This window comes from Thunnus maccoyii, chromosome 21 (assembly GCF_910596095.1).
Source record: "Thunnus maccoyii chromosome 21, fThuMac1.1, whole genome shotgun sequence".
Lineage (NCBI taxonomy): Eukaryota > Metazoa > Chordata > Actinopteri > Scombriformes > Scombridae > Thunnus > Thunnus maccoyii.
The window spans coordinates 21,014,297-21,026,444 of NC_056553.1; the positions used below are offsets into that span (position 1 = coordinate 21,014,297).

A 12,148-nucleotide genomic window follows, 5' to 3' on the forward strand; every position below is an offset into this window, starting at 1 on the left:
CTTTGAACCCCGGGCTGTCAAGCTATTTTACTAGTGCTCCTGTTCGTAAAGGAAGGTGTGGTGACAAATTGTCCATTTCTCCAGTGACCTGGTCCTGTGGTCCTTGAAGCTCTGCAGTGACAGGGTTGCTGGGAGGCCATTACAGAGATTGGCTTTGGAGGGGGTGGGGGTGGGGAGTGTGGACACCTTCGAACAGGAGGGCCTTCATCTAATCAATTTGGCTTAGTGCTCTGCCAGTGAGGAGGCTCCCTGCTGCCAGCCAAGGCCATATAAAAGTCACTAAAGCAGAGGAGATGCACAATGACACTAGAGATGAAAGGCTATGAAAATTTCATATCATGATTATAGTGACCAAAATTATCACAGTTATCAGTATTATTGTGGTATTGTTAATGTTCAAAAAGTACTGACACACTGAAATGATTTCACCAAGTTTTATATTGAAAACCACAAATAAAATTAGCAGCACTAACATTATTCACTTTTTGGTATGAATAAACATTAAAATGATAACATAGCCAATACCTTATGTAAACATATGAAAATCAAATCAAATGTGCATCAACATTAAAGATGGCACCATGTGGCCATGAGAGGTAACAGCACTTGCTGCAAACAGCAATGCCTGTCTTGTCTATTGTATATAAGTACTGTATTCTTGTTCTCATGAAGCCGTTGCTTTTCTTTTTTCAACTTTTCTTGTTGTTCAGCAACATACAGGAACTCCTTAGCTGCATTCAGACTGAAAACAGTCCTGTGTAAAACAATACAGGTGGCTGTGTTGGTGTGGATGTGTTGTTTAAAATGCCAGTGAGACAATGAAATACTATCCAGCAAGTCCAGTTAGAGTAACAGATTATTACATTTAAAGGTTGATCAGAAAAACACTGCACAGTGGTTTGTAATACTCAGACTGGATTTTATAATACTAGAAAGTTATCACGCTGCAGCCCTGTTTACCAGCAGGCACATGTGGAACATGTCTATGTCTGCAGACCTCTGAAAAAAATATGAATTGAGCTGCATGCACATCTGTGAGACCACAGCTGTCCTCGGATACAGAACACAGAAAGCATGAATTGGCCTTTGCTCCTCTTATAAGGCTGAAAAATCTCTGCAGCGTTGTCAGTGCCTTCCACCTTGTTTTCATTGACACAAAACAAACTCATGTTGCATTCTGCGCCTGAGCGCCTGCATCTGGGAGACTGTTGCTAACATTGGCTGATGGTGGACAGTATTAACTGTGAGTATTTCAAAACATGGTGATCAAATTAATGATAATTTAAATTAAACCACCTGGATATTTACTGAGGTTTATCATGGTAACCGTTTCATCCCTGCGGACAACACATGCTATAAGTGCAAATAGTTTGTAGTGACCAACATGTAGGTTACAATGGTTGTAAAATGCCTCACCAAATCTTAAACACTTAAAAAGCACAGTTTTGCTCAATTAAGACATTAGTTTTGATAGGCACATTCTCTGAGACAGTATTCTTTCAGCTCTTTCTTTCTTCTTCTTTCTTTAAGATTTTCATGACAGATTTAAGCCCATGAAGTAGACTGTCATCTCATCAAGGGCTGTCCCAGAGGATTTGGGTGACTTCCAAAGGCAGTGATTGCCCATTATAGATAAACTACTAGGTTTAGGTTTGGAACCACATGCCACTAGGTCTGATAGCAGGCACTGATACTTATCTCTCTCATCTGCCCTCTCTCTCTCTGGTCCAGAACTACTTCTTCAATCTCTCACTTCAGCAGTGAGCAGGTGATGCAGTGCGATCTCAGGGCTTTCATATCGGTAGAATCACAGAGTTGATAACAGCGGCAGTGTGCATCTGCTGATTGGTCCTGTCTGATGGTTAACCCATCTCACATCATCCAGTGTCTGTCTGTCTGTCTGTCTTCCTCTCCCCTTCTCTCTGTCTCTCTGTCTAAAGTTCTTATAACATTAACAATTTGAACTTTAACTAGAATTGATTGATGGAATCTGTTATTTTTTGCTTGAAACTTTTTTACTCTAATTGTCACAATGCTGTATTTCAAGTTTACAATCTAGACTATTGGTTGCCTAGTACAGTGATTCTCACTAACAGGGCCTTGATTGTTGGCTTCAAGGTCCTGTTGGTTGAACCTTTTACAAAAAAATGACCTAAAATATTCCCAGTTAGTATTAACTAACTTACATATTAGTATTTAGCTAAGTTACTTGCATATGGCAGTAAGTAGGTAACTTGGAATGAGGTTGTAATTCGTTGCACGTTCAACTACATAGACCTTGTGTTAGCTGTACTTATTACCTTCCCCACCACCTACCTCTGTGAAGCTAGTCTCTATGGTTACAAAAACAAAACTGCAGATCAGAATGAATGCAAGAAACACCCTCCATTCCTCACTGAGTTTTATCATTACAGCCAATGGAATTGTCAAGAGACAGACCACTATTTCTCAACCGGTGAGCTTAGATTTTCTTTGTTTCTTTCTCTCTCTCGCTCTGTTATTTGGCTCCAGTAAGATGTGATGAAATGGCCTTTTTTAGGACTCTCTGTTTCTCTCCTCTTCTCTACAGTGCCGTGACGCTATTAATCGTTGTGACATACTTGTTGTGACAGGCTTATCCCCTCAGCTACAGTAACACTGAACAACAACCAACCATTTATTTAGCTCCGATTCACCTAAAAATAAAAACTAAAAAGCCTAGAGTTATGTACTATATTTTCTCTTTTCTCTCATTACTTCATCCACTTGTGCTGTAAGTGGCTAGGTAAGCAAATTATCATTGTTCTAATGGACCTATCAGTATGAATTTCCCAAATAATTTGGCAAGGAATCATTTTTTTGAGAGTGTTGGGATATGGAAGAGGAGATGGCACAGAAGACATGGTCATGTCATGGTGGCCCTTCATAGATCTATTCAACCCTTCTTCACCAATGATCCACAGCCACTCCATCTGTGCATAACACCTCTCAAAGTAGCTTCATTCGCACATACTGGAGTTAAGTACACACTCAGCAGTGAGGATGTTGGGATAGCTAGCTCATCTCCCTCAGCAAGCTCATCATTAGCGAGCTGAAAGCACTTTTAAACCCACTGGCCCTCGTGAGACTTTGAACTGCCTTCCTCTACCTGAGTTAGTGGAGAGGCTATTAGTTATGTCAACTCTTAATCATACACACGCTTGTTGAGGGAGAGGGAGAGAGAGGGAGCGCCCAGGATGGGTCTTGAAATTGCTGAGGAGTGGGCGTTCAGTTCACAGTCATTGGGATTATTAGTCATAAAAACACTCATACTGTCATAATATCATCCAGGGCTTATTATAGCTAATTATTGCAACGACCCACACTGTTAAATGGTGAAGACAGTGTTTTGGTAATGAAGTGTGAAGTGCTTGGAGTGGTAAAAGTCTCCACTCAGCACCGTAAGGATTGTGCTACCAGTACTGGTATGGTATGGTCATTTATTTCAAAGTGTCATGCACCAAAAGGTTCCCAGCCCGCATGGGCTTACAAGACACTACAAACATCACAAACAAGAGCAATAACACGATGAGAGCGAAAGAACAAATATAATATACCTTCATACATGTCAATCAATGTCAAACCAAATATGAATACAATCCTGCTCCTTAGACAATACAGCTATAAAACATAACTTAGTTACATCTGAGGCATAAACTGTGCCTTTAAGACTTCAAACATAAAGTTCCCTCATACACTGTTGATAAGCATTTAACACAAACTGAGCTTAATGAAACACACATGTTCTGAAGCCTACATTCATCAGACATAGAAAACAAATCAGGACATTCTGCAGACATTTCAAGGAAACGCCTATATCTAAGATTGTGATATAATGGACAATAGAACAAAAAGCACATTTCATTTTCAACCTCTCCCAGATCACACAGGTAACACTCTCTATTCTCTACTGGAATTGAATAGAAGCATCCAGTGTCCACCGCCAGAGGCAAGATATCATATCTCAACTGGGCACAGACAGACCTCTGTGCTCTGGTTAAGGGTGGCGTAGTGCTCAGGGTGGTAAATACACTTAATCAGACTGACTGTACGTTCTCAGTTTTGGTTTACAAAAAAAAAGTTTAAAAAATTTCTTCTCACCATTTCTGTATATAAATTTCAAATAGTATTGTTTTAATTTGACCAACACTACAAGATAATTTATATATATGATATATAAGACCTGTCTTGCCAAATATTTTTGTAAGCCCCCTTGTCCAAGAATAATTATTTGACAAATCCCAAAAGCAAAGTTGTTTTGTAAGTCTCTTATCTGGCATGTTGATTAATCTATTCCACAGTCGCAACATGTCCCTTATGGCGCACTTCACATGGCTCCCCTCCCATTCCATTTTGTGCACACCCAGAAAACAGTGCATTACTCTGTTCTGAACTGCGTCACATTTTGCTTGCTTACAATAACCCCAGACCCCCGCACCTAGATGGTCCTCTAGAGTAAGTCCTAAGTATTTGTAATACTCAGTGTATGTTGAACCAAAATGAAATTAAATGCATAACCTGAGTTTTATATTTGTTTATCTTCAATCTCCATTTACTTCACCAACAGCATACAGAAAATGTATCCCTCTATAATTCAATTCAGCACCGACCCACGGGTCAGCTCACCCCAAGCCCGGCTCTATTATGAAGACTGGGTGCCAGGTTAGCTTGTTAGCCTAGATGCTAGCTGCAGAAGGCCAGCGCAAGGCTCCTTGGACCCCACAAGTGCTTGAAACACTCTGGAGCTACTGTACCAGATTGGACTGGAGGAGCCACCGAACATTCAATACACACACATTGTGTAAAACAAGAAGGGCCTAGCCTCATGAAAAAAGAAAAAAATGTGAACATAGCAGATGTGGTGGTTGCTTGCGTGGTATTGCAATATTGTGGTTATCTTGACAGTCCTAATTCCATACCACTCGCAGTCGCCATCTTTCGCAGCTAAATTGCCTGTTCCACCAGTAGAGACTGACCTATGGTGGTGTGTGCTGTGCACTGCAATACATCACCTCAATACAGCATCTCCTTATCAGTTTTACAGAAAGAGGAGCATCTGTATTTTTGATGGTATAAAAAAAGATTTCTAAATACTCTGGTATACTGTAATACCTTGATACTGCCAAAGACAACCCATAGGAGTCAGCCCTTACTGATCCATCAGGGGGAAGATAGCAGGAGAAAATTATAAAGCAGTACTCTGACACCAAATGCTTAAACTGTAAATCAATTATCCCATCTACTGATTTATCAATTAGGCTAACCCTGTATAACCTAAAAATTTCATTGTCATAGATAGATTTTCATAGATACCCTAACCCCCGAGAGTTAGGGGTCTTAATGTTAGTTCTTCTGTTATAGCCAAACCAAGTATATCCATCTATATCAATGCATTTCATTGAGGGAAATGAAGTTCATATCCATCCATCCATTTGTATTCAAGTGCACAAGAGTGAATTGTTCAGGACTTACAAGCTTTCCAGACAATCTTCAGTTGTCCGCCCTCTGTCTCTGTTTTCCACATCTCAGTTGTTATCCACACCTGTTGGGCGTCTTCTGACTCTCCTGTTCCCTGCAGTGTAAATCTGTCGCCCAAGGGGTATTTCATCCAATAGAGCTCTGAAGTTCAATTCAATCATTCTTTTGGTGTGAGTCTTGGCTGGTAGAATGTAAACTTTCAGAAACTTCTCGTTACTCTTCAGCTTTTGTTTCTTGTGTAGCACATCCACCATATCCTGTACAGAATTTCCTTAGTTTTTGAACGAGTTCAGCTTTCAGACAGTCTCTGTTTTCAATCACTAGCTTTTCCAGCAAGTAACGTAGACTGTCCACCTTTGAGTTTAATCGCCTCTTGAACGCCACTCTCAACTGTTAAACAATCTGGAATCACCATCTTTCTATTCTTTCAGTCTCATAACTCGCTCATCATTCAACATTTTTGAGCACGCTTGATTCCCACACTTAGATTTACTACTTAGCTTATTTTATCTGTCAAGCACAGCCCATTAAATTATATCCACCAAATAGTTATAGAACTCCCGGTCAGGCAGCCATCTTGCTCTCTGTCGTACTATTGCTATTATTACTTCTGCCAGGATCCCAATAAAGCCATAGCCAGACAGCTGAATCTTGTGGAGCTGTGTGTGTGTATGTGATTGTGTGTTTGTTGACTGCTTTATTACTTCCTGAGACGAGCTGAGAGCAGCTCTGCAGGTCACTTGTGTCACACTTAAGGCAACACAGGACCAGTGAGGTCTTTATTGGGAAACAAAGTTATTTACACTTTCTGACATACAGAAACAGATTCAAGTGGGGACTGGCCTTAACCCTGTGACGGAGAGCATGGGAAGGGAGTCAGAGTTTGTTTGCACTGACTCTGGTGTCATCTCAGTATCACAGACACTCAACAGAGGGACATTTAGGAGAATTATGTGTCTGAAATATGGCATCTCAGCCCACTTCTGACTTCTCACAGGACTCTTAATGCACAGTTTGTTTATCCTCTGTGTAAACACTAATATGCAGTATTGAGATAAATCCTGCTCATAATGGCTCTGCTTTGAGGGATAATTTTGGGGCTGAGATTTTGCAGTTTTCCAGAGACAGGAAGTGTTAGCGGGGAATTTGATTGCTGAGTTAACAGAGTCATCTGACCTTTCTTCATCTCATTTTTCTCAAACATTCAGTGTAAGTCTTCAGGGTATCTTTTTCTCACTTAGTCACCGACCACTAAAAATATCACAAAGGGTTGCTGTTGCCAAGTTACAATTAGAACCTTCTGATTTTGAATTTGAGCAACAATTTAATAAACTAAAATAAAGCTGGACTTTCTCAATAGTTATCTCTTGCGTCATTTATTAATAAATCTCTGTGGTTGTTTATCTCTTACTTGAATATACGCACACATGCCGAGTTTATGGTCCTGGTAATTCAATGCAGCTATTCTGACGTTATTTCGTAACTTCAGCAGGAAACGAAAGATTTAACTGCCTTTCTCGTCCTCTTGTCCTGAATGCTCATTTGTTTTTAGTCTGACACTTTGAATGCAACTTAAATAACAAGTGATTGTACCAGTCTTATATTTCCTCTCACTTTTCCACCTCCAAATTCAAAAGTCTCCCTTCTTCTAAGCAAGCACAGGACTCTGAGAAACTCGCTTTTCTGCAGAAGAACAAATTCTGAATTTACAAAAACAGAGTTCACTGCACATTAGTATTTTTGCTCATACGTGTTATGTTTCTTGACAAAAACAAAAATGTGGAACATTCAAACAATAGATGAAAAGAGGAGGGAAAAAAAAAGTCTAGGCTTAATCTAAGAACACATCACTATAACAATACAAACAATAATTATAATGATTACACCTCAGTATAATTAGCATAATTGCTATGCCTCTCCTCCTCTCCTGTCTATTCAAATTTAAAATGTTTAATGCAAAAATCGTGCAACACAGTAAATCTGTCTCTGTGTGTCTCTCCTACTGTCTGTCTCTCTCATTAGTCTGCGGGAACCTCTATGGTTCATTTACATTGTGTATCACATGTCAAAAGAGGGTCACAGTTGGCCAAGGGCAATGCCTCCTGCTCTCGGCACAATAAGTCCACAAAGGGTTAGAGGTGTTTAGCATCTCTTTGTCTCCAGGCTCTCTGTCCCAGCGGACCTGCAAACAACCCCTTGACTCCTACACCCGCCTCATTAGTCCCTTTGTAAAAGGCTCCAACCCCTCTCTCTTTCCCGCACCAATCTGCTCCATTGTCGTCCACCAGGAGGTCACCTGTGAAGTTCGTCTGCTTCAAAGCACATGTGAGGGAAGCACTCGGAGGCATGTCCAGGCACATACTGGCTGCCACATGCGGCTAGAAATACACGTATGTTTACACCCGCATAATGCAGGCAGACAGGTTGTGTGCAAGCAAACAAGTTTTCATCATTATAGGTGAACAGATTCATAAAACAGCACACGCAAACATAAATACACAAACGCTGACATACTGCAGAAACACTCCACCCTAACAAGTAATACAGACTCGTATCCAGTCATATAATACCACCCCCCCCCCCCCACACACACACACACACACAATTAGTAAGGGATGTAATACTTACTCCCTGTTTGTAGGAAGAAATACTTCAACATAAGGCTAAAATTATTTGTCCAATATCTAGAAAATATCACTCCCTTCATGAAAAACAAAACAAGTTCAGCGAAATTATGTCACTACATGGATGTGCTAGATTTTTTTTTTTTTGCTGCACACTCTAATACACAGAAATACTCAACAAGTGACAAACAATGCAGTAAAAGCCATGGAATAAGAAAGTAAGAAGGCACAATTAACATGTGTGAAGTGTTCATGAATAATGATGAAAGTGGTCCTAGCTTGCTTATGAGAAAGAGAGAGAGAGATGCATCTTCTTTGTCGCAGCTACAGTAAGTCTGTCATCCCCCTCCTCCTGTTTTTCATCAGATCCACAAAGATACAATCCGCCCCAAAGCGCTGTGAAAATCCCAGAACACTCCCCTACCACATTCCCGTCTTCCCACAAACATGATCACTGTCAGAGTACTTATTCTGGCCCACAATCGCAGCTTTGATCAAAGCAAAACATTTTTGCAGAGTCTGCTTGATTTATTGTTTTTTTTTTTTTTTTTTTTCCTCATGGAATGGTTTCTGCCAGCTATTTGAACATTAAGGGCAAATTAATTTGACAATGTGCAGCGACTACCCGGCGGACTTCCTTTAAGCTATCCTTGCAAATGTCTAGAAACCACATGTTGGTATATTGGACTGAAGTCCTGGCTCTGCAATGTTTGGATATGAAGAAAAAGCTGCTCCCTATCTTTTGGCATAGATTTGTCTATGAATTATTAAAATGTGTTGAGATGTTTTCATTCGCCTACAGGAAGCAGCAGAAATACAAAGAAGAGAGAATGTTACAAACTCTTCCACTGCAGCAAACTCCCCATTAATCATGTCTTGTATGAAAGTCTTTCTTGCATTTTCTCTGATCAACTGCAGATTTTTGTTTTCATCCTGGCAGCTCATTTGTATTAAGGGCAATAATACTTTATTGATATCTATAAGGAAAAGTCTCCTTTCATTTGCAACCCTCTATATTGAGTTGTCAGCACTTGGTAAGTTAGAGGAAAACACCCCGGAGCTTGTTTGGTTTTTAGTGTCTTACTTTAGCAGAGCAGATGCAGGTTGACATGAGGCGTTGGATTTCCTGCCCACTTCCTAAAGCCCACTGGCCCAAATTGTCTTTGTTAAGTGCAATTCAGTCAAGCAGCAGAGATCATCTTCCCTCATGTGGCCTGGGAGTAGTGTCAGGGGGTATAGCTCAGCGGTAGAGCATTTGACTGCAGATCAAGAGGTCCCTAGTTCAATTCTGGGTGCCCCCTCATTTTAGGACAGGGTGATGACATGATGCACCCATCATGGAGACTGGGTTCAACTTGCCCTGTCAGCAAGCTCACACCTTGCTGAATTCTGCTCGATTCAGACAATTACATTCCTGCTTTTCTTGATCACCTCTTGGCTTACATTTGCCATTTTGCTAACTGTTCCAATACTGTCTTCTTTCAGAAAGCTTTTTTGAAGAAATAGGATGTCAGGAAGTATTCTTTATGGATTATTGTGTTTGGGCTAAAGTTTGTGAAAGGGCCACTTCATCTCTAATGGACTATTGCAATAATATAAGCAAAAAACTCTTTCAGTTCAAGTCATTTCTGTCCTTGCTTCCTTGCTCGCTTGCATAACTCCTGGTAGGAGACAAAAAGTTGTCCTCTGCTGTGACAAAAGCTTCTGACCAAACAAGAACTAAACTTACTGTTAGTTTATGGTAATAAAAAAAACATTCACTCACACACAACAAATACGCCGAAATTTGGGTGTGACGCTTTGAACTGAGACCCAGCTGGGCCATCGTCCCATGGATGTTGGTTCAAGAGCAATAAAAGATCCAAAGAATCAAAATAGCTTAATAAATAAAATACTGGCAAAATTTTCATCACAGCATGACAGCACAATTTAGAGTTATGTGTGTGTCAAGATCAAATGTTCAAGTGCTCAAGTGCTACTAAAATTTTCCCATTACCTGCATGTTTCATCATTCCATACACTTAACTGTGTGGTCAAGTCGTGTCATTGCTGTGAGCAATTGAAACTAGTTGAAACCTTGCACTACTTCCATCTATAACTGCAAGAAACTCTGGAAACTTGCACTGACAGAACATAATCCTTTTCCTGTTTTGAGATGTAAAGCAATCTCTTTTTGGTACGATAACACAATCCAGACAATTGTCTGTGAAATCTGACCTGGTGGTACATGATGTAAAAAGATAAAGAGTAACTGCAGTAATGATTTATTGATGTTTAAGTGCCACATATAGCTCCTGTAACCTCATGTAACCACTACTCTCTGCCACTATCTGAGCATTATTTCGGCATTATCAGCATTACCAGTGAGACTGAAGAAAAGTTTCTACTCCCTATGACGCCCTGTTGCCCAATTACACGTGTGATTTCTACTAAGGGTGCTGAATATACCTACCTAGAAAAAGTTAGATTTTTTTGAAGCCCCGCTCTCCTCTCATCATCCCCTGCCTCGAATCTCTATGAAAACCTCATGTGCTTTCATAATACTGCGTGACTGATCAGAGTGATGCATATCCAAAACACAGAGTCGGCACATCATAATACCATCTGTTCCTTAGGATCCTATATTCATGTTTTCTAAAACAGTCCTAATAAGTCCTTCCCATAGTGCACAATAGCACCGAGTTTTGAGTTCCTTTCTTCTGTTTTTGTCTTTGTTGCTGTGTTCTGTTACGGGAAAGAACGCTTCTCTGATATGCTTTGACTTGTTGTATGTAAACCATTCTGACCTCATACATTGCGTTGTGTGTGTGTGTGTGTGTGTGTGTATCTGAGCAGAAATGAATTTATGTGTGTACGAGTTGTTTCAAGATTAGCATACGTACTCTGCAGCGGCTCCCCACAGGCAGCTTTTAACAAGAAATATCTCTGTTCATTAAACAACACATTTAAGCCAGGCCTCACACCAGTGCCCATATCACTCCTACCACAGCACTCCTCTCATCTCACACACCAAATAACTTTCTCTTTTTCCCAATAAATCATCAAAGGGTCCAGAAAAAGTTGGGGGACTCTGGCGGAAGCTTGAATTCGTCATGTTTGCTAAAAAAAAGAGCAGATGAAGTGAAGATGTTTTTGTTCACAGCAGAGGAAGGAGTCGTTCTCACAGCTGAAATGTTTGCGATATGGATTTCGTGTATGTGCTGCCTGGAAACCGCTCCGCGCTTTAGATGCCGTCTGACCTGCCAGAAACTGAAATTCATTCACTCACTCATCAGCCTCCAGTTTCCACTCACACATCGACTGTGGCAATTAAATCTGTGACAGTTGAAGCTTGTTTTGAGATATACTGTGAGAAGCAAACTCTTTGTGCTGTAAATTGATCCAGACGCTCTCCTGCAAAGATATGGCTGCCCACTGTGGAAAATCTAGCGTGGAGGCTGACATAAACTTTGAGTTCTCAATAATAGTCTCATGTCTACATTGCTATTGTATAATATAGTGATGTAGATGTAATGATTTGATATTCGCATGCTAAAAAATGCACCTTTAATGTATGAGACAATGTGCCTAACTCTTCTTCAACACATTTATACCTATGAGTGTTTTATCTTCACCCTGAACCTGTGCAGATCAGCTTTTTGTGCCAGTAGTTTTCACCGCCTATTTTCTCTGGTTGTAAAAGCCTCTTCAACTGCATTTAGACTACAATGCCACACTCAGGAGTACCACTGGAAGTCATATTAATAAAATTGTTTTGAGTGCCTGAGTACCTTCTCAAAGCAGAGTGAGGCAGGTTTCATCGCAGCTTTTACAGACTGGCAAACCCTAATGTTGACCAGAGTAGCCTCCCACACTGAAGTGATACCTCAGGGCTGAGAAGAGATCTGACTTTGAAGAGCTTTTTAATCATCTCAGCAGTGACACGTTTTTGATATTTTTTGGAGACGTCAAAACTTCCTCAGCCACCCAAACCGAATCCTTAAAACGCCTGGTAGCTTTAGCCATGGCTGTAAATTCTACCTCTCCTG

At 40.5% G+C, this 12,148-nt stretch overlaps 1 protein-coding gene and 1 non-coding gene across 11 annotated transcripts in view; both read left to right on the top strand.

Moving 5' to 3' along the window:
• LOC121887977 (partitioning defective 3 homolog) overlaps positions 1 to 12,148 on the top strand; it is a 356,909-nt gene that overhangs the window by 127,453 nt on the left and 217,308 nt on the right. The gene's annotated exons all lie outside the window — the stretch shown is intronic.
• trnac-gca lies at positions 9,350 to 9,421 on the top strand. Its single transcript has one exon. It is a non-coding gene; the product is annotated as a tRNA-Cys (tRNA).